General features: G+C 39.7%; 1 protein-coding gene across 4 annotated transcripts in view; it reads left to right on the forward strand.

Annotated features, from left to right (window-relative positions):
* The window catches only part of rap1gap2a (RAP1 GTPase activating protein 2a), a 64732-nt gene that overhangs the window by 12325 nt on the left and 33371 nt on the right, over positions 1-19036 (forward strand). The window lies entirely within an intron of this gene.

Genomic DNA, 19036 nt, shown 5'->3' on the forward strand with positions numbered 1-19036 from the left:
TGTCTTAAGACGTAAAATATAGCTATATGCGGTGGAATCTTTGTAAAATACGCTCAGTAGAAGTCATTTGAAGCGTTTTTTGGCTGTCCTTTAAACATACATTCTATACAAAATATAGCACTTAAGCAACTTATGAACGAATTCACCTTACGAACGAGATTCGTTCGTAAGTTGGGGTGCGTCTGTATTTCTCATAAAATGGATACCACTGCATGGTCTTTGCACTGTGTTATGGATACGTACTGTACACGCTCACACCTGTCTCTTTCACTCCCTGGCTTGGTGTTGGTAGACCATTGCTTCTGGAGTAGCATTGAATATGTATGACCGAGTCGTGACTGACATGAAGTGTGTGCTTGTGTGCGTGTGTGTGTACATGGGTGCCCTTTTGATCTAGCCGTTTTATGATGAGAAAAGGGCTCCATGGAGCACAGAGCATCAAATAAATGGTAGGACATCACCCAGACTAGAATATCAATTTGTTTTGTAAATTGTATGTTTACATTGTATGGCACATACTAGACCGATTGATAGATAATTAGCCATATGTCACATATTAATGAGATCACCGTGTGCTTTCCGTCCCGTCCCTCCTCTTGCTCCCACCGTTATGAATCCCCTCTGCTCTACTTCAAAGAGAACATCCTTCTACCTTCCGGTCTCATTAAGAGATAATCAATTCGGTGTGCATGTGGCTTCTAACTGCATGCATTAGCAAACACGGGCATCTCTTTGTGGCTTTTGTCTTGGGCTAGAGCTGAAGAATATTGCAAGTAGGGATTAAGGGAGAGAGGGGATGAAACATGGACAGAGTTTAGAAGATCGCCCTTCTCATATTGCGTGACGATGCCCCGCAAGCTTTGGTGAGTAGTTGGTGGCGGACTGCCTTTCTGTGTAGTTCATTTGGAAATAATTGTAGGGTGTCTGCTGATCATTTTGGTTCGTAACACTGCTTGTTTTTATACCTATTCTCCAGGTAAATAAGAAGTATGAGAGAATCAAATAACTGAATGTTGTCATTGCAGTTTTGCAAAGTATGGCCAGCGCATAGGGCGCCTTGTCTTTTAACACAGTGGTCCCCAACCTTTTTTGCGCCACGGACCGGTTTAATGACAGACAATACTTTCACGGACCGACGGATAAATACAACAAAATAAGATGTTTGTTTTTTAATCATTTTGCTCGTTCACGGTGGGCTAATTTTAGCGGGATGTATCACGTGACCTAGACAAGCGTTTTGACATGCGTCAAGATTAAGTCATAGACGGCAGTAATCTGGTAATTCTCATTTTATGTAAAATTATTCTTTCTGCGCGGGCCAAATGACCGACGGACCGCTACCGGTCCGCTGCCCGGGGCTTGGGGACCTCTGTTTTAACAGACTGCATTTACAATCTCATATTTGGAGATATAATATTTTTGCATACCACACCCATTAACCTATCATCGATAGTTAGGAAAAATAACAAATTATTTAATTTCTTGACCTTGGAGTGTCAGTGGTCCATCCAAAAATAATTGCCACGCATAACTCATTCGCTGCCATTCCCCGAATTGATTCGGGGATTGAAAAGTGTGACGTGGAGCGCCATTGCTGAATTTGTTATTGTTTATTTCTTGCGGGGGTGTCGATAAAGCGCCGACCAGACCTCTGGCAGTGTCTTTTCCCTTTCACAAGGGGGCAGTATTTGCCTTTTGTAAAGATTAACTTTTTCAGTATATCTTTGGTATAGATCTCATGTGTTTTATTCCTTGTTTTGTTAAGTTGCTCTGTAATTTTGGGATCAACTGTGTATTTGTGATTTTGTTCGAACCTTTTTAATTACCTTTCCAATTTCTCTAGTTGTTTTGGCCTTTCTCCCTTTTGGTGAGCACTGTAACCAATTACTGTATTTGGTACTGCTTTAAATGCATCCCATAATATTGGAGGGTAAACTTTACCGTTGTCGTGATGTTCCAAGTACTGTGCAATATCCTTTCCAATTTGTTCGTTCATGTGATTCAGAAGAGAAGTATTTAATCTCCGCATAGTGTTTTTTCTCCAGTGTTGTTCCAGATTTGGTTAAAAATAGATAGTTCACGCTTTGTTACAGCTTCAGTCGTTGTTAAAGTGCTATGTAAGTCAATATGTATTGTTTTTTATTTTGTACAGCCGCCCCCATTTCAAGCTTGGATAACTGCAGACCCATATAACTTATGCAACTCTTTTTTTCTGATGAAAGAAGAGTCTAAGGTTTCTAACGTGTATTGAGTGTTTATGTAGTCCTAAAACTCAATGTTCTGAGTGTCCTGATATTTGAGTGAAAATAACAAAAACCCTGGCACTGGAGTGGACACATTTTTGCACACCGTCTGGCAGTGAATGAGTTAAGTTATGACCCAAGTGGAGTTTTGCTTTGATGTAGATAGCCTCAATTTCTCTTTGGATTTTGTCACTCCAAAACAGGTCAATTTTTGCGGATTAGCTTTCAACATTGACAAACCACTTGGCCTGCACACATTGATATGCTTCATGTGATCATGGATCGGAGGGGGGTTCGTTCTTCGTGATCCATTAGTTGTTGTACGGCACTTGGATGCATCATGTGTTTATTCAGAGAAAAGCTCAAAATTGCAGCATGACATAACTGCTATCACGTTTTGATGGGTTGGCTGCGGCTGTTGTGAAAGCGCTATAGAAATCAGGATGTATTGTCTTGTTATGGATGAACCACTGTCTCAATCGTTTGTTTAATTGGGATTTTGTCATGCATTCAGCTGTCAACTCCATTGTATTTAAACATGCAGTGATGATTCGAGGCTTCCATTTGAAACTACATCAATAATTAAGTGGCAGATACACTCCGACGATAACGGCGATGTTTTTGACTGAGGCGATTAGTTTGTTGCATTTTAAATTCCTTGTACTGATTAGCATTCCTCAAGGGGAAATTAATTCACACACTTGTATTTTTAATTAATGAATCACACAGCGAGTCACATCAGAGTCGTGCAGCACGCTAGGAAAGATGTTAAAGAGGAAATACTCCATTGACAGTCTCCATTGACAGTCTCCATTGACAGTGTCATATTATTTTTTGCTTCCATGCTGCATGCAGACTGTTTTTGATTTATTTGTTTTATTTTGCCAAAGAAGCAGCAGGCTGCGCCACTGATTTTTTATTATTTTTATTTATTTTGGTCACATGCAACGCGCTTTGCACTTTCCTCATGACGCATGTGCTGCTAATTAGTTAACGCTTGCCACACATTTTTTTACACTCCCATCAGCCTCTCAACTGAATGAACTCTTCGCACCTCGGTTCAAACCAAACTGAAGCTCACGTGTGTGGCCTTAGCATCTTTTGCTTTACACGAACGGATTGCAGTCAGACATTTGTTCAAATGGAAATTTTAATGAGCCTCATTTTCCATCATTGGACAGAGTGAGAAAGAGAAATGGGGCAGGGGGTGAAAGACAGTGGGAGAGAGAGGAATGAGGAGAGAAATAATTGAGAGAGAGAGAGAGAGAGAGAGAGAGAGAGAGAGAGAGAGAGAGAGAGAGAGAGAGAGAGAGAGAGAGAGAGAGAGAGAGAGAGAGAGAGAGAGAGAGAGAGAGAGAGAGAGAGAGAGAGAGAGAGAGAGAGAGAGAGAGAATACACACACAAATTATGTTTATGATCTCCTGCGAAGAAGACATCTCACCTCACTTAATTGTCCCGTAACATCTGTTTGTTTTCTGGGGTGAAATCTGGCAATCATTATCTTTATGGCTGCATCATGGATATGAGTAAATGTGCTGCCACTATTTCTGAAGCATGGCATTTGCTGTGTCCTGGCCAACCTTGTACATTGCATGCAATAATAGCGACTTATGGCCACCAAACAAACACAGTCCTTATTGTCTACTGCTATCATGTTTACACAAGCTGATAGTTTATTTAATAAAGTCCGTAACACGCAATGGTTGCTAACGCCGAGCCTGTGTGTAGTCTTAATAAGCTGTCGGCTGTATTACTTCAGTTTATTTAGAGCTGTTGTGAAGACTGTGTACACAATGTGAGTGTTTAACCTCTCAGATGAAAACATGTGAAGAGGAACACGATTGGAAGACTCCTCTGTGGTATACCGGAGGATTAATTCTTGAAAAAGTTGCCTCATAATGCATCTTTTGAATACGTGTGAGGAAAGAGCAATGAAGTGATGTTTTTTTTTCAAGTTTCAGAGATAATTCTTGAAGTAGATGGGAAGTGGTAAAGCTCCACCCATCCTCAAGCGTCCAAGGGAAGGATGTTGCACTTCCTCTCCTCTCACACCTCTTGTGAGAAACTGAAAACATAACTTAAAACAGTTTTAGGTTGACATCTAATTGTTTATTTATGTATGTATTTATTTATGTATTTATTTATTGCCTCTTTGGCAGGCTAGTCTCACCCACATGGTCACATTTGAACTGCAAAGCTATCAGTGTTGTGGAAATAAAATACTTTGTACCACGAGAGGGCAGTGTTTACTCACCAGTTGACGTTAATACGAGTAGCAGAGCACAAACAAAAAATGACTACGTACTTTTAACCGGGAACTAATAAACGTATTTAAATTGAATTGTTGATTAATGATTTTGGTGGTATTTATTATAAACTTGCTGTAGCTTATACACGAGAAATTATTCACTCCAAATATTGCATTTAGATGGCAGGAATTGTAATCTAAAAAGATAATTGTAGCTTCATGGGTTTAATTTGCATACTGAAAGTAGTTTTTTTCCACTCACTTGTTAAACGCTTCACCGAATGTAGCTACACAGTTAAGACTGTTGCCACGGTAGCGAGAACTGATGGTCCTTTCGTATTATTCATTATCATAGTGATGGGTCAGTCGCAGCCAGACTGTTCAAACATTATCATTAAAAAAGGGATTTTGAATTTAATGTTTGCAAAATTGCAATGCATGTACAATTCTCACACTTGCATAATTTAGGTTCAAGTGCCAGACAGCTCAGTCCTCGTAATTATTTAGAAATATCCATTGAAATAATGTGCATTTAAAAAAAATAGCAATACTGTATGTAATACTTGTTTTGTAAATCTACGAGACAACGATTTTGTCTGTAGCCAAACTCATTGCACACCAAAGGCAATGCTATACAAGACGGATAGATATAAGTTTGGTCAAATTTCGAAACAAGCTTGAGAACACGCAATTGTAATTCAACTAAAACTTATTTTGAAAAATGTTACTCATCGACCTCTTTGATGTGCTTTTTCATGTTTGCATTTTTCATTGATTGTTGACAAAACAGTGGTGTGCAAATGGTTTTTCATGTGAGTTGAGAGGAACGAGTATCTGTACTTTGCAGTTTTAAAAATAAATTATGAAGAAATCTGTCAAACTCTGACATGACAGATAATTCTATGTTTTTTGTGTGAAAATCCTCCCTCCTTGGCCCCCTATAATAACTCAAATTTATTTTAAATTATGATATATTATTTCTTAACTCGGGCAGCATGAACATAAGCGTACCCTGTCTTTATCTTTTAGCCTAAACTGTCCGATAAAAACAGTTGCGTATGTACGCATTAGCACACGGATTCCCATTGCTCTCAAGTCACATGAAAAACCATCTGCCTCTCAGTGTTTGACAAATATTTACTCCTTGCCTCGTGCCTGATGCTTCTCGCACTCAGACACAGAAGAGCAGATAAGCGGACCATCTGGTCAGATGGCTCACTGTTGAGGGCTCGAAGAGAAGACACTCACCTTTGCAGTCGAATCGCTGAGAGGTGGCCTATGGAGAGGGATTCAAAAGGAAGCACATGTTCATGTCCGCAATTGTGCAATATGATGTAATACACGTGTTTGCTCACGCATGCACAGTTTTGATCACAGAAAACAACCCTTTAACACTTGCGTATCTCCAATATGCACAGTCAGTAACAGCATTATTTCCTCCACAACACCACCATTGCACAATCGGATTTAATTCAATACAACAGACTGTGTGGACATTTGTTACTTCCTCTATAGTTACTATATAAGGAATAATGTATCCATTTATAATAATAATAATACATTTCATTTTTAAGAGCCTTTCAAATCTCAAGGTTTTGGGTATTTTAGATGCTATAAACTGTTTTTCTGGTGTCAGTTAGGAAACAAAAAAGTGACATCGGTTGTCCTTTAAATATATAATACGCATTTATTTCCTACTGTAGAAAGCATTTGCCTTGTAATCCAGATGTTTTGTTGAGTGAACGCTGGCGCGTGTGGCTGCCGCTGCTCACCCGCAGAAAAAAAATATCCTGTGACTGTAAAGTATCCTTGAGTGTTTTGAAAGCCACTTATAAATGAAATGTATTATTATTATTATTATTATTATTAAAAATATAATCTATTGGCGGCCATCATCTTATTGAGAACCTTGTACAGTGTATGGTTAACCATAGAGTATTTGGTTTTATATGTTACATTACATCTTTTTTGGACTGTGTGTGTGTGTGTGTGTGTGTGTGTGTGTGTGTGTGTGTGTGTGTGTGTGTGTGTGTGTGTGTGTGTGTGTGTGTGTGTGTGTGTGAGTGTGTGTGCACGCATTTGTTTGTGCAACTATTTTATTTTCATTTTCCAGCCGTCCTCATCGAAATTTGTTAAGGGCTCAGTGTGTAGCCATTGGAAACAGAATGTTCCTGCCCTGTTGTGTGATGGCGGTTTGATGCACACTTGAACTAACCTTGGTGCAAATTACTGTCTTTAAGTGGGCTAGAGCAAACAAAAGAAAGGTGGCGGTGACAGATGAGACGAAAGAAACATAAGGCCATGTTAAGACTACAGGCAGATGCGACGTGTTGATCAAATCCAATTTTGAAGCCTCATTGTCTACTTTGTCATTTGCAAGTGTCCAAATCTCATTTGTCCCACCTCCTTGTTGATTTATTTGCAATAGTTACCGTGGTTATGACACATCTTTGTGTTGATATAGAAGCAGTGACAAAATTCAACCTGACACAAAATGGACTTTTCCCAGTGCTTGTCAAAAAAAAATTTAGAGGAGCATTTTGTATTTACCAATACAGTGATAACTCATCTTACGAATGCTTTAGCTTATGAACTTTTCGCCTTACGAATGGCGGACAAACCAAATCACACAGTGCCACAGTGGCTGGCGGACTAGTTTCCCACACCCCTTTTGAGTACAGATGTGGTTTGCTATCGAGTGGAGTACTTTTGCAATTATGGGACCTTGCTACGTGTGGCTAAGGGTGGGATGTTTCTGTGTTGTGTAAGCAACAGTTTCAAGCAATAGAAGAGGTTGAAAAACTTCTGTGTATTTGGATTAACGAAATCAGATAGCAGGGTACCGTGTGAATGAGGGTATTATCACCGAGAAAGCACAGCAACTTCACTCGGATATCATCAAGAGGCAACCTGGAAGTTCGTCATCCATTGACAACTACCATAACAAAGGTAAATAAAACAATTTTATTATACAGTCAAGTTTATTTTTTTAATTACAATACAATAGCACATTCATTATACATAAAATGGGTGTATTTTGTGTAGTTTTAAAGGATAACCGACGTCTCCGGACAAGTTGTGTCCATAATTTGTAAAATGGCTTCAAATGACTTATACTGAGCGTATTTTACAAAGATTCCACCGCATATAGCTGTATTTTACGTTTTAAGACACGCGCTGAATATTCAGTAAGTCTTGTTTTTGAGTTGGTAACGAGTCCGTACGTGACGTTATGAAATGACCGCCCCCTGACCGTAAAAAAGACGCATTGTAGCGGTCCTTCCAACATGTGAATTTATTTTGCTGTACTTGTTTGGTCTGGGGACCTTGTGTTGCACCCAAAAGCCGCCAGAAGAGGGCGTCCAAGCTCCATATAAGGAATTTATCAGCCTGTGGAAACGGAGGTGGCCACAGGAGGTCGACATTTTGTGCCTCTTTTTCGGTGAGACATTTCCCCTCAATGTTGTCTCATAATGGCATGGAATAAATTCTTTAATCAATTGCAAACATGTATGCTTTCCTCTTCAGAACTATTTGAATCATATTCATAACTGGATGTGTAACAAGAAAGCATATTCTCCGAATCTGTAGCCATTGTTTTGATTCTCCAGCAATGCAAGACGTCTTGGCGTGACGTCACAAACTGGGGGCGGGACTTTCTGAAAATGCCCAAAAGTGACGTCGGTTGTCCTTTGAGGGTTATTTAGTAGAAAATTGTTTTTATGGGACCTGGGAAGGGATTTTTCTCATGTTTAATTGTTTGTAATGGGAAATAAATGTTTGGCAGATGAACATTTCACCTTACACACACTTTCTGGGAACCAATTAAGTTCGTAAGATGAGGAATCAATGTACTATGTTGCCGCAGAGTTACAAAGAGGCCACATTTGTAGCAGTAAAAACAAAGAATGTATAGGTGCCATTTGCCTGTGACTGTTCATTTCAATACATCGGCTCTTCCAGGCCACTCAATAATTATGTTTGATGATGAGTTTTACAGCATTTGCAATAGACCAGAATTGTAACTGGATGTTTTTACTCCAACTGAGCTGAGCAGAGCTCAAACCTAATTTTCCCTTTGGAGGAATAATTCATTGCAGGTCCTCACAAAACAGAGAATATCACGATTGATGATACACAGTGTAATTGTGGTCACTGTAACGATAATATGATAAAAATGAAATCATACAGTACTTCTGTGTATGCTTAGATATCCTACGAGTGTTTGAAGGGATGACTCAGGATTGTAATTGTATGGCTAACTCTCTTTCTCCATTTCAATTAAAAAATGTATATTCAGGTCTGGAAAAATGTGTGCAATAAATGCAAGTTTTCACTTGTAAAATGACGACAGTTATGTTTTATTCTTGGTATCTTCGGGTCTGATTTTGTTAAACGTATCTCAATTTAAGGTATATTTGTTTCAGTTGCTATAAACAAAGGCCAAGTCATTAATTTATATTTTAGCTATAGTTGAGCTTGACAGTGCTTTTAAAAAAGCTGTTTGGGCAGATGTAAATATGTCCACAGTACAACATTCCTATGTGTATTTTGATTTTGACAGTGTTAGTCTTGCATTGCCGCAGTGCATCCAAATTTTGTGTTTACACTGCAGTCCCATCGGCAATTTTATATTCCTCCACATTTGCAAGAGGCCTGATTCCCATATGAAAATATCCACCTGCTTGCATTTTATGTTCCTCTTTGGAATGACAAACTGCAAGCCAAATGATGTCGTTGAGAACAAAGAATTGGGAATGTCTCGATTGAACAGTGCAAAGTTAAATTGAGTTGGTCAAGGATTTCTGTTCACGAATGTTTTTGTGTTTAAAAAGGTTATTAACCCTCTCGGAGCACATTTTACTACATCTCTACTTTTGGACTTGTCAGCATGCTTCCTTCACAAATTGTGTGTTAAAATAATTAAGTAAATAGTGATTTACAAAGTATTTATGAACTACAGGCTAATGCTAGTGCTTTTAGATTGGATTGGATTAGCCTTTAGTAATCTCGTAGTGGAGAAATTCACATTTCACAGCATTAAAGTCATGAATGTAGGGAAAAGGAAGAAACACAGGAAGAAAAAAATACAAGAGCCGCTGTAAAGGCAGCCACTCTCGCGACGCCATCTTGAAGTCAAAACAACAACAACAAAATAACAACGACACAATAAAGAACGAAATACACAGGCACAAACCATGTGAGTTAGGCAAGTGCGAATCATGTCTTTTGCCTCATTGGATGTGATGTCTTGCTGTCATTTTACTCCACCCATGCTCATTCGTTCACATTCCTTGCTCTGGTTTTAATTTCCTTCTACTAATCACACATGTTGTAGCTTTATTTTTTTACTTTGTGTGTGTGTGTGTGCGTGTGTGTGTGTGTGTGTGTGTGTGTGTGTGTGTGTGTGTGTGTGTGTGTGTGTGTGTGTGTGTGTGTGTGTGCGTGGGCGTGGGTGTTGGTGTTGGTGTGGGTTTGTGTGTGGAGCGGGCAAGACACCTTCGTTGAGGCATGGATTTCTGCCTAATTTCCAAAAGCTATTGTCACAATTTTAATGAGCCACACGTTTGTTTTGCCACACGAGTAATGTAGAAGCTTTGTCATTTACTGACTGATGGTGACTGTACTTTCTCGCCAAAACTGACAGAATCCAGTTACACTGGCCATCTGGCATGAGTGTGTCACAGGCTATCTGACGCGGGAACCATCATTTCTCTTGATGGATCATCCATCAGGTTCCACTTTGGCCAAATCCACCGTGTGCAGGGCTCACAGCCACTTCTCTTCCTGAAGCGCAGGTTTTATTATCAGCACAGCATAGGTCACCTTTTTTTGTTAGATCAAGGTCTACTTTCATGTTTGACCGAGAGCAAACAACGATTAAAACCCATGAAAAATCCATTTCGAACATCAAACACATGTGTTACTGGAACTGCAAATCAGCATGTATATAATTCCTTCTGCTCTCAATTCTCTCTCTTGGCTTTTTGAGACAGAATAAATGCTGTTAGCTTTGTTGTTCATAGAAACACTGTAGTCTCCCACATTAACAAGTTATCCATCAGTCAGACTGTTGTTTTACTTCCATCGTATATTTAATACACATGTCAGAAGTCATGCACAGTACGTTCTTGTATTTGTGTTTTTCGGGAACTATAAACTAAGAATTATAAACTTGATTTACTGAAGAGTAACTTGAAAGCTGTCAAGGCCAGCTGGCACCGATGGGTGAGAGTGTAAAGTTTAGCTAGTGCACTTTAGAATGCTCACATCTTTGTCCTTTTTGCCCTGAAATGCTGCCAAAGTATCAGTCTCAAGACATTGAAGGCAAATATGATCACAGGGAGCACAGCGTGAGGTTGGTTTGTGAGGGTTACAAAAAGTCGAATAGACTTGCAAAACCCATGTCTAATTCAAAGTGCAAGCACTGTGTCTTTGATTGAGGCGGACGCAGACACATTTTAAGGAATGAATGGATCCTAATCACTTTTATAATCCGTGTATTGGATTGGATTGGATTAGCCTTAAATCTTGCAGTGGAGACATTTACATTTCACAGCACCAAAGTTAAGGAAGGAAGAGGAAAGGAATGAATGAAGTAGAAAAAATAAATACAGGAGCTGCTGGAAAGGCAGCCACACACGCGGCGCCTTCTTGAAATCAAAAGAACAAACAAAAAACAAAAAACAAAATCATTACAACACAAAGCCATTAAATGTTTAGCACGTTCGGTACCCTCTTTGTTGTATGAAGCAGTTCTAGATAAAAAAGGAGAGGATCAAAGCGTCTTTTTAACCAGTGGATCAGTGATGTCATGGTGAAATGTGTATATTTGCTACAAGCTAAATGTTGCCAGCAAACACGAAGGTGTAGCATCCATTGATGATAAAAGACTGTCTCACACCTCCTGCCCCACGTAAATCCACTTCAATTACAAGCCGCGACAGTTCCATATACGTAGCGGCGCTCTGCGCTGACACTCCTTTCTTCTCATCGCGGGCTCCTCAAGCCATGCACCCATCCAGCCGCAAACTGTCCAACAGCACCGACCTTTCCGCTGAACAAAGCAGTCCTGTGAAAATGCAGCCCATTACAGGCACAAAAAAAAGCACAATCGTCCCAGAGCTGTCCAGCGATGACAGTCAAATGTCACTGACATTCCTCCCAAATCATTAACAGTTCTGGCATATCTGTGCTGCCGAAAAGGTGCAACCGCTCAGCAGAGTCTCTTCCTTGATGAATGTCACGGCCAAAAATGCTGAAAAACTATTCATATCTGTTCCACACGAAGCACATCAACTCCAAGTGACACAAGAAAAACACACACACACACACACACACACACACACACACACACACACACACACACACACACACACACACACACACACACACACACACACACACACACACACACAAAAAGCAAGGCTCATGAGAGCACTTGGTGACGGCTGCCTACTCGGGCACCATCCTGGACTTCTGCTTTAAATGGCCTGTAGTAGTTGTTCTGTAAAAAGCTTAAATTCCCCTCTATTCTACTTGTACTCAAGTACAATTAAAAGTTGATTTCCGATTATAAAATATTTATCAATCCTCATGACAATCTATTTTTCAAATCACCAGGTCATAGGTCATCCGGAATGTATCCAATTTCACTTTTTACACAGAACACAATTGTGAGTTGTGTGAATGTGAAACATTGTGCTGCATCGAGTAGTAACCACATGCTTTATTGCAATACACACACGCACACACATTTACACTCATGCACTGGCGCACCCAAATATATTAACAATTACAGTCAAAACAAGGAAGTGGTTAGGATTGCACAGGAATTCCATGCAATTTATGCTCATTGTCTACCTCCATAAAATACTGCATGCCTGTATTTGAACGTACTCAAGATAATCGCCTATATTTGAATGTACTCTAGATAATGAGTTATTATACTTCTAGGCGTGTCCTTGTGTCGTGTCAGGCGCTCCCACACTATGTAATAGTTAACTAAGAAATAAATGGAATGGGAAATGGTCGAATCCAAGGCGGAGATAAATGGATGAGAGGAATGGATGGGGTGTAAAATGAGTCAAATGAAATAATAAACATGTCAGCTCAAAAGCATCAGTGATTTATGTTTGCTTGGGGAAATGAGATTGAGGACCCTGATTGTATGAGGCTTTCTCAGAATAAAAATAAGAAAATCTTTATTCGGCTCACAATGGATGAATCTACGGCAGCAAAGTTATAAAAGGAACAAAGTCGGAGAATAAAAACTATTAGAGCTGCTGTAAAGTGCTTACTATAGCACCTTTATTTTGTAATTTTCTCTCAAAAAGGAAGTTTGTGTCTATTTTGTGAAAGAAATTGTTGCAAACCAGTAAGCAGTCTATTCGAGTTTTTGTAACCTTCTCAAACCAACCTCACGCTGTGCTCCATGTGATCATATTTGCTTTCAATGAAAGGTCAAAGCTGTGAGCACTCTAAAGTGCACTAGCTAAACTTTACACTCTCAACCATCGGTGCCAGCTGGTCTTGACAGCTTTCAAGTTAATCTTCAGTAAATCAAGTTTACAATTCTTCGTTTATAGTTCCCGAAAAACACAAATACAAAAACGTACTGTGCATGACTTCAAATAGTTTGGTCATATATATATATATATATATACAGTGAGACCTCAACTTACGAACTTAATTGGTTCCGAGACAGAGTGTGTAAGGCGAAAAGTGTGTCCACTCCAGTGCCAGGCTTTTTGTCATTTTCACTCAAATTCCAGGACCCACAGAACATTGAGTTTTAGGACTACAAAAATATTCAATGCAGGGTAAGAAACCTTAGACTCTCTTCTTTCGTCAGAAAAAAAAGAGTTAATTTCAAAGTAATAAGGGTCTGGAGTAATATGAGGTGCAATTGGGGGCGGCTGTATAAAAGGCAAATGCTGCCCACTCGTGGAAATATTGCCAGAGGTCTAACTAGCGCTTTATCAGCACCCCCCCGCAGGAAAAAAAAAACAACCCCAACCAAAAATTGGGAATGGCGCTCCACGTCATTCTTTTGAATTCATGAATAATTGCTGTAATGGCAGTAAATGAGTTAATCAAAGTGACTTCCTTCCCGAAGCGATCAAACCTGATGGGTAATTGTAATTACAAAAGCAATACCAGGGAATATTAAACGAAACTTTCAAGTAAATAATATTAGCAATAATATGGAGGAAAAAAAACATTCTATGAAAGTAGACATTGTGTTAATCCTTAAAAGTGAACCCTGAAATATGACCTTTGTCTTTCCAGAATTTTCTTTCAGACTTTAATTGAAACATATGACATTTCAAAGTTTATCTCATATTTTATGCACCGGCTGGCATTTTAAAATGAACTTTTCAACAATATTGTTGACTTGATTATGAGTAGCCAACTCTCATATTCTCCAGCTTCTTTTGCTGTATTTGTGTAGTTGATACGGGTACGTGCGGGCGTCGGTGTGTGTCTAGGGAATAAAGCAGTTACTCAGCAGCAGTTGTGAAGGTCACTTTACCCAGCCTGGATGCAGCTGTTCCAAGCACTTTCGCTCCAAGTGTGCCTGTGTGCAAATAAATGCCGTTGAGTAGGGTGACATGGCGTTACGTCGATGTGGGGTACTGTCAGAGCTACAAAGAGAGGTGACGTTTGTACACTGGAATCTGTTTATTTGGAAGACATTTGAGAGGCTGTGGGAGTTGCCAGCAGAGGCTAGGTACTATTTGCGCAGGCACAAGTGTGTGGGCACTGCATGCGAGCGTGCAGTGTACACTTAAATTGGCCTCATGTTTGAATTCCTGTAATGGGCATTCTGTATCAAGTCAGTTTGGGACTGACTTATTATGACTCAATGTGGAAATAAACAAAGTGGTAATATGGTTTAGTTTCGACAACCCTTTTGTGACTAGCTTGTGGATCACCCGTCATGCATATCAGTCCCACCTTTGTGAATTACTGTTTACAAGGAAGAGCAGCGAGTGAAAATGTAGAATGCTGTGTAAGTTTCTCACGCTCGCCAGCACCCAGCTAGACGCTGACTGGATAGCTTGTCACGTGTGATCAAAATTACACTCCATTAACAAATATATTGTTGTCCATGTTAAGCGCTTTGTTACGGCTTCAGCTCTTGTTAAAACGCGATATAAATCAATATGTTTTGTATTGTATTGTATTGTATTGTATTGTATTGTATTGTATTGTATTTTTGGCTGACTGCATTTTCCACAAATCTGATGTTAACATCGCAGGCCTGGTAGTCGAGTGGTTAGCACGCTGGCTTCACAGTTCAGAGGTCACGGGTTCGCGGAGTTCGTGGAGTTTGCATGTTCTCCCCGGGCCCGCATGGGTTTTCTCCGGGTCCTCCGGTTTCCTCCCACATTCCAAAAACATGCACGGCTGGCAGATTGAACACTCAAAATTGTACTTAGGTGTGAATGTGAGAGTGACTGTTGTTTGGCTCTGTGTGCCCTGCGATTGACTCGCAACCAATTCAGGGTGTCCCCCGCCTCGTGCCCGAAGACAGCTGAGATAGGCTCCCGCACCCCCCGTGACACCACTTAGGAATAAGCGGTATGGAAAATGGATGGATGGATGGATGTTAACATCTTGACGGGACCTTGAAATTGACATGATGCATGGCAAGCATTTTTTTCCAAGTCTCATATTTGTTTTTGCGCCGTCCTCACTTTTCATGACCTATGTATTAGTTGATTAACTAATTGACTGCCATTCCCGAATTTATTCAGGAATTCAAAATAAGATGTTGAGCACCATTCCCGAATGTGTTCGTGTTTTGTTTCTTCATGCCAATAAAACTCTGGCCATGGCTTCTGGCAATTTTTTTTTTCCACAAGGGGGCATAATTTCCCTTTTTTCCACGTTAGCGCTTTGTTCCACCTTCAGCTTTTGTTAAAGCACAAAAGAAACCAACATGTATGTATTGCATTGTATTTTGGACAGCCGCCCTCATTTCGGGCTCAGATAACTCAAGGCCCATATTATTTAGTATTTGTATTTTTTTCCAGATGAATAAAGAGTGTCTAAGGTTTCTAACGGTGTATTGAATGTTTATGTAGTCCTAAAATTTAAAGGGCAACCGACGTCACTTTTTTGTTTTTTAACTGACATCAGAAAAACGTTTTATAGCATCAAAAATACCCAAAACACGCAGTATGATATTTTTATTCAAATGCAAAACACCAATAAAAATGACTTAGTGTCCAAAATCTGAAAAAAAAATTAGCTGCGAATTGGGCATTTTCAAAAAGTCCTGCCCCCAGTTCGTGACGTCACGCCAAGACATCTTGGATTGCTGGAGAATCAAAACAATGGCTTCAGATTCAGATAATATGCTTTCTTGTTACACATCCAGTTATGAATATGATTCAAATAGTTCTGAAGAGTATAGCATACATGTTTGCAATCCATTAAATAATTTATTCCGTGTCATTTTGAGGCAAACGGGTGGGGGGGGGGGGGGGGAATGTCTCACCCAAAAAGAGGCAACAAAATGGCCACCGAGCTCTGAGGAATTAATCAGCCCGTTTCCACAGGCTGATAAATGATTTCCATGGAGCTTGGACTCCCTCTGCTGGCGGCTTTTGGATGTAACACACGGTTTAAAAAAAAAACAATACAGCGAAATACATTGACGTGATGGAAAGACGCTGCAATGCGTCTTTTTTAAGTCAGGAGACGGTCCTTTTCTGATGTCACGTGAGGACTCGTCACCAACTCAAAAACAAGACTTCCTGAATATTCAGCGCGAGTCTTAAAACGTAAAATATAGCTATATGTGGTGGAATCTTATTAAAATACGCCCAGTAGAAGTCATTTGAAGTCATTTTACAAATTATGGACACAACTTGTCCGGAGACGTCGGTTGTCCTTTAATATTCTGTGGGACCTGGAATACAATTGACAATGACAAAAAGCCTGGCACTGGAGTGGACACATTTTTACAGGTCTGGCAGTGAATGAGTTAATCTTAAAATTGGTTGAGCGTATTAATCTCATGTCTGCCCACAGTTCAAAGTTCTATGTAATCATCGCTTGCCTTGTGCTTTCTTTCCATGGTATCAGACTTCCTCTGACGTATTCTAAAAATAGGCACATTAAGTCCATTGAAAATTAAATTACTCATGGATGTGACTGAGTGTATCTTTGTTATACAATAAATGCCCTGGGATTAATTGGCCATTCGTTTCACCTCCCGACGAAAGTCAGTGGGGACGAACTGCAGCTCACCCATGACCATAAACTGGATAAGTGGTAGAAAAGGCAGCAATGGTTAATTTAGGTAATTAAACTATTTAACTCATTCACTGCCATTCCCAAATTTATTTGGGAATTGAAAAGCATGACGTGGAGCGCCATTCCCAATTTTTTTCCGGTTTTGGTTTTTCTTGTAAGGGCGTGGGGCGGCCGGGTAATCGGATCAAGCGCTGTTCAGACCCGTGGCGATGTTTTTCCCTCCCACAAGGAGGCAGCATTTGCCTCTTGTACAGCTGCCCCCACTTCAATCTCGGATAACTCCAGACCCATATAACTTATGAAAGAACTCTTATTTTCGATCAAACAAGAGAGTCTACGGTTTCTTACCCTGCATTGAATATGTATGTAGTCCTAAAACTCAATATTTTGTGGGTCCAGAAATTTGAGTTAAAATGACAAACTGTCACTGGAGTAGACACATATTCGCTCAGTGAATGAGTTAATAAAGATTTAATAAAAGTTGCACAATCAAATTATTTTTATTGGATATGATAATTCAGAAAGGCATCAAAACAAAAGTTGCGAGACTACAGACGCTCCACACCTTACGAACGAGATACGTTTTGAGCGGTCGTTCGTAAGGTGAATTTGTTTGGAAATTGCTTCAGTGCTATATTTTGTATGAACTGTATCTCTAAGTCAAACACTGAACGGGGAAGTATCAAACACAGACGCTCTAACAGTCAGAAAATACATTCACACCTACTGTAGTACGACGACATATATCCTTGGGTGTTCAGTAAGCTATTACTGAAGCTCCTGGCACGTAATTACTGAATTACGTGCCAGTAGCCATTACTTTTTGTTATGCTTGCCGTCCTCCTAGAGCATCAACTGGGAAGAGGGATTGGGGATGGATGAATGATCGATGGATGGATGCATAAATTCACAATTAATTTGACGAGACTATTGCGTACTGAATATGCATTTAATCTTTAGTTAAAATAATCCATATACGTATAATCCTTTATTTGTATGCCACCGATGTTGGATGTTAAAGTGTTGCAACTGAATGCATCCCACAGGAATATTGCTTTGTATGTATACTGTATATATGTGTGTGCGTGTGGGGGGGGGGTTACTTGGTTCCGAGAAACACTGGGGAGGGGTTTAAGGAGAATCACAAAGTGTTGATAAAGGTGTCTCATTGCCCTCCTGATGACGCACAGTAGGACCCGGGAGAAATATCCCAGTTGGTAGGCATGTGAGATAGGGAGTGCATTTTATTTTTTTACAGGTAATCCCAAGTGTGTGTTCGATATTTCAGTTGAGCTGTGTGCATGTTTGAGCACATTTCAGTCGGGAAAGGCTCAAATAAATTTCCCAATGCGTGCCCATGGCAGGTTTTCAGTGAGAATCACACTTATTTTGCATTTTTATATATTTATTTTATAATTATTGTTCTTTTTTTTTGGAAATTCAACAGTGTCGTCATGGATCCTTTTGGCAAATGTTGGGTCTGCTAGTCTGTTGCCATGGCGCTGATAAAATACAGGATAGGGAACACATCAGGAATGAAATTGAAGCTTCTATTTGTTAAATTTGCTTGTTTCCTGGGCTCCATCCGTTCCATTCCCTGGCCACCATCACATCATGATTGAATTATCGCTGCAACTGGTATTCAAGTGACTTTGGTTCTTTATGTGTGTCTAATTAGTATGCTGATCCATTTATAACATGAAGAAAATTCTACTTCTCATTACATAGACTGTTTTATATGTATTGTATTTAAAAAATTGACTTTTTCAAAAAATGGATAGATGATTAGCATGGGGAATGTGTATCAGTGAACTTGTCTCATCGTGACTGCTTCTGTCAGCCATGTGGTGGATGGATGTTTCGAAAAGATGTTTTGAAATTATTTGTTCACAGACTGGTGATGTATAAATTATAAGTGATGGATGAAACTATTCGCAAGATGGTAGGTGGGGGTGGAGGGGAGATTAAGTAGCAGTTGGTAAATTCTCTCAGTATTTATTCTTCATGCAGTTTCATTTTGCGAGGATCATTTCAGTTTCAACGTCCTTGACGATGGAACTGCACGTAAAAGTCCGATGAGCTTGTGCATACCATAGCTTCGAACGGTGGTGCAAGTACCGTTTATTCCTCACTTTTAGGGATTCAAATTGTTTGCAAAATGATGTTGAAGGAACAAACATTTTTCAAGTTTTAAAAAAAGGCACCTGGTTTAAAGTTCAGGCTTTAGTGAGGATACATGTGTTAGAATCCATGTGAGTGAATATCATGTCATCGG

This window comes from Hippocampus bargibanti, linkage group LG14, assembly GCF_051943395.1.
Source record: "Hippocampus bargibanti isolate YZ-2025 linkage group LG14, ASM5194339v1, whole genome shotgun sequence".
Taxonomy (NCBI): Eukaryota; Metazoa; Chordata; class Actinopteri; order Syngnathiformes; family Syngnathidae; genus Hippocampus; species Hippocampus bargibanti.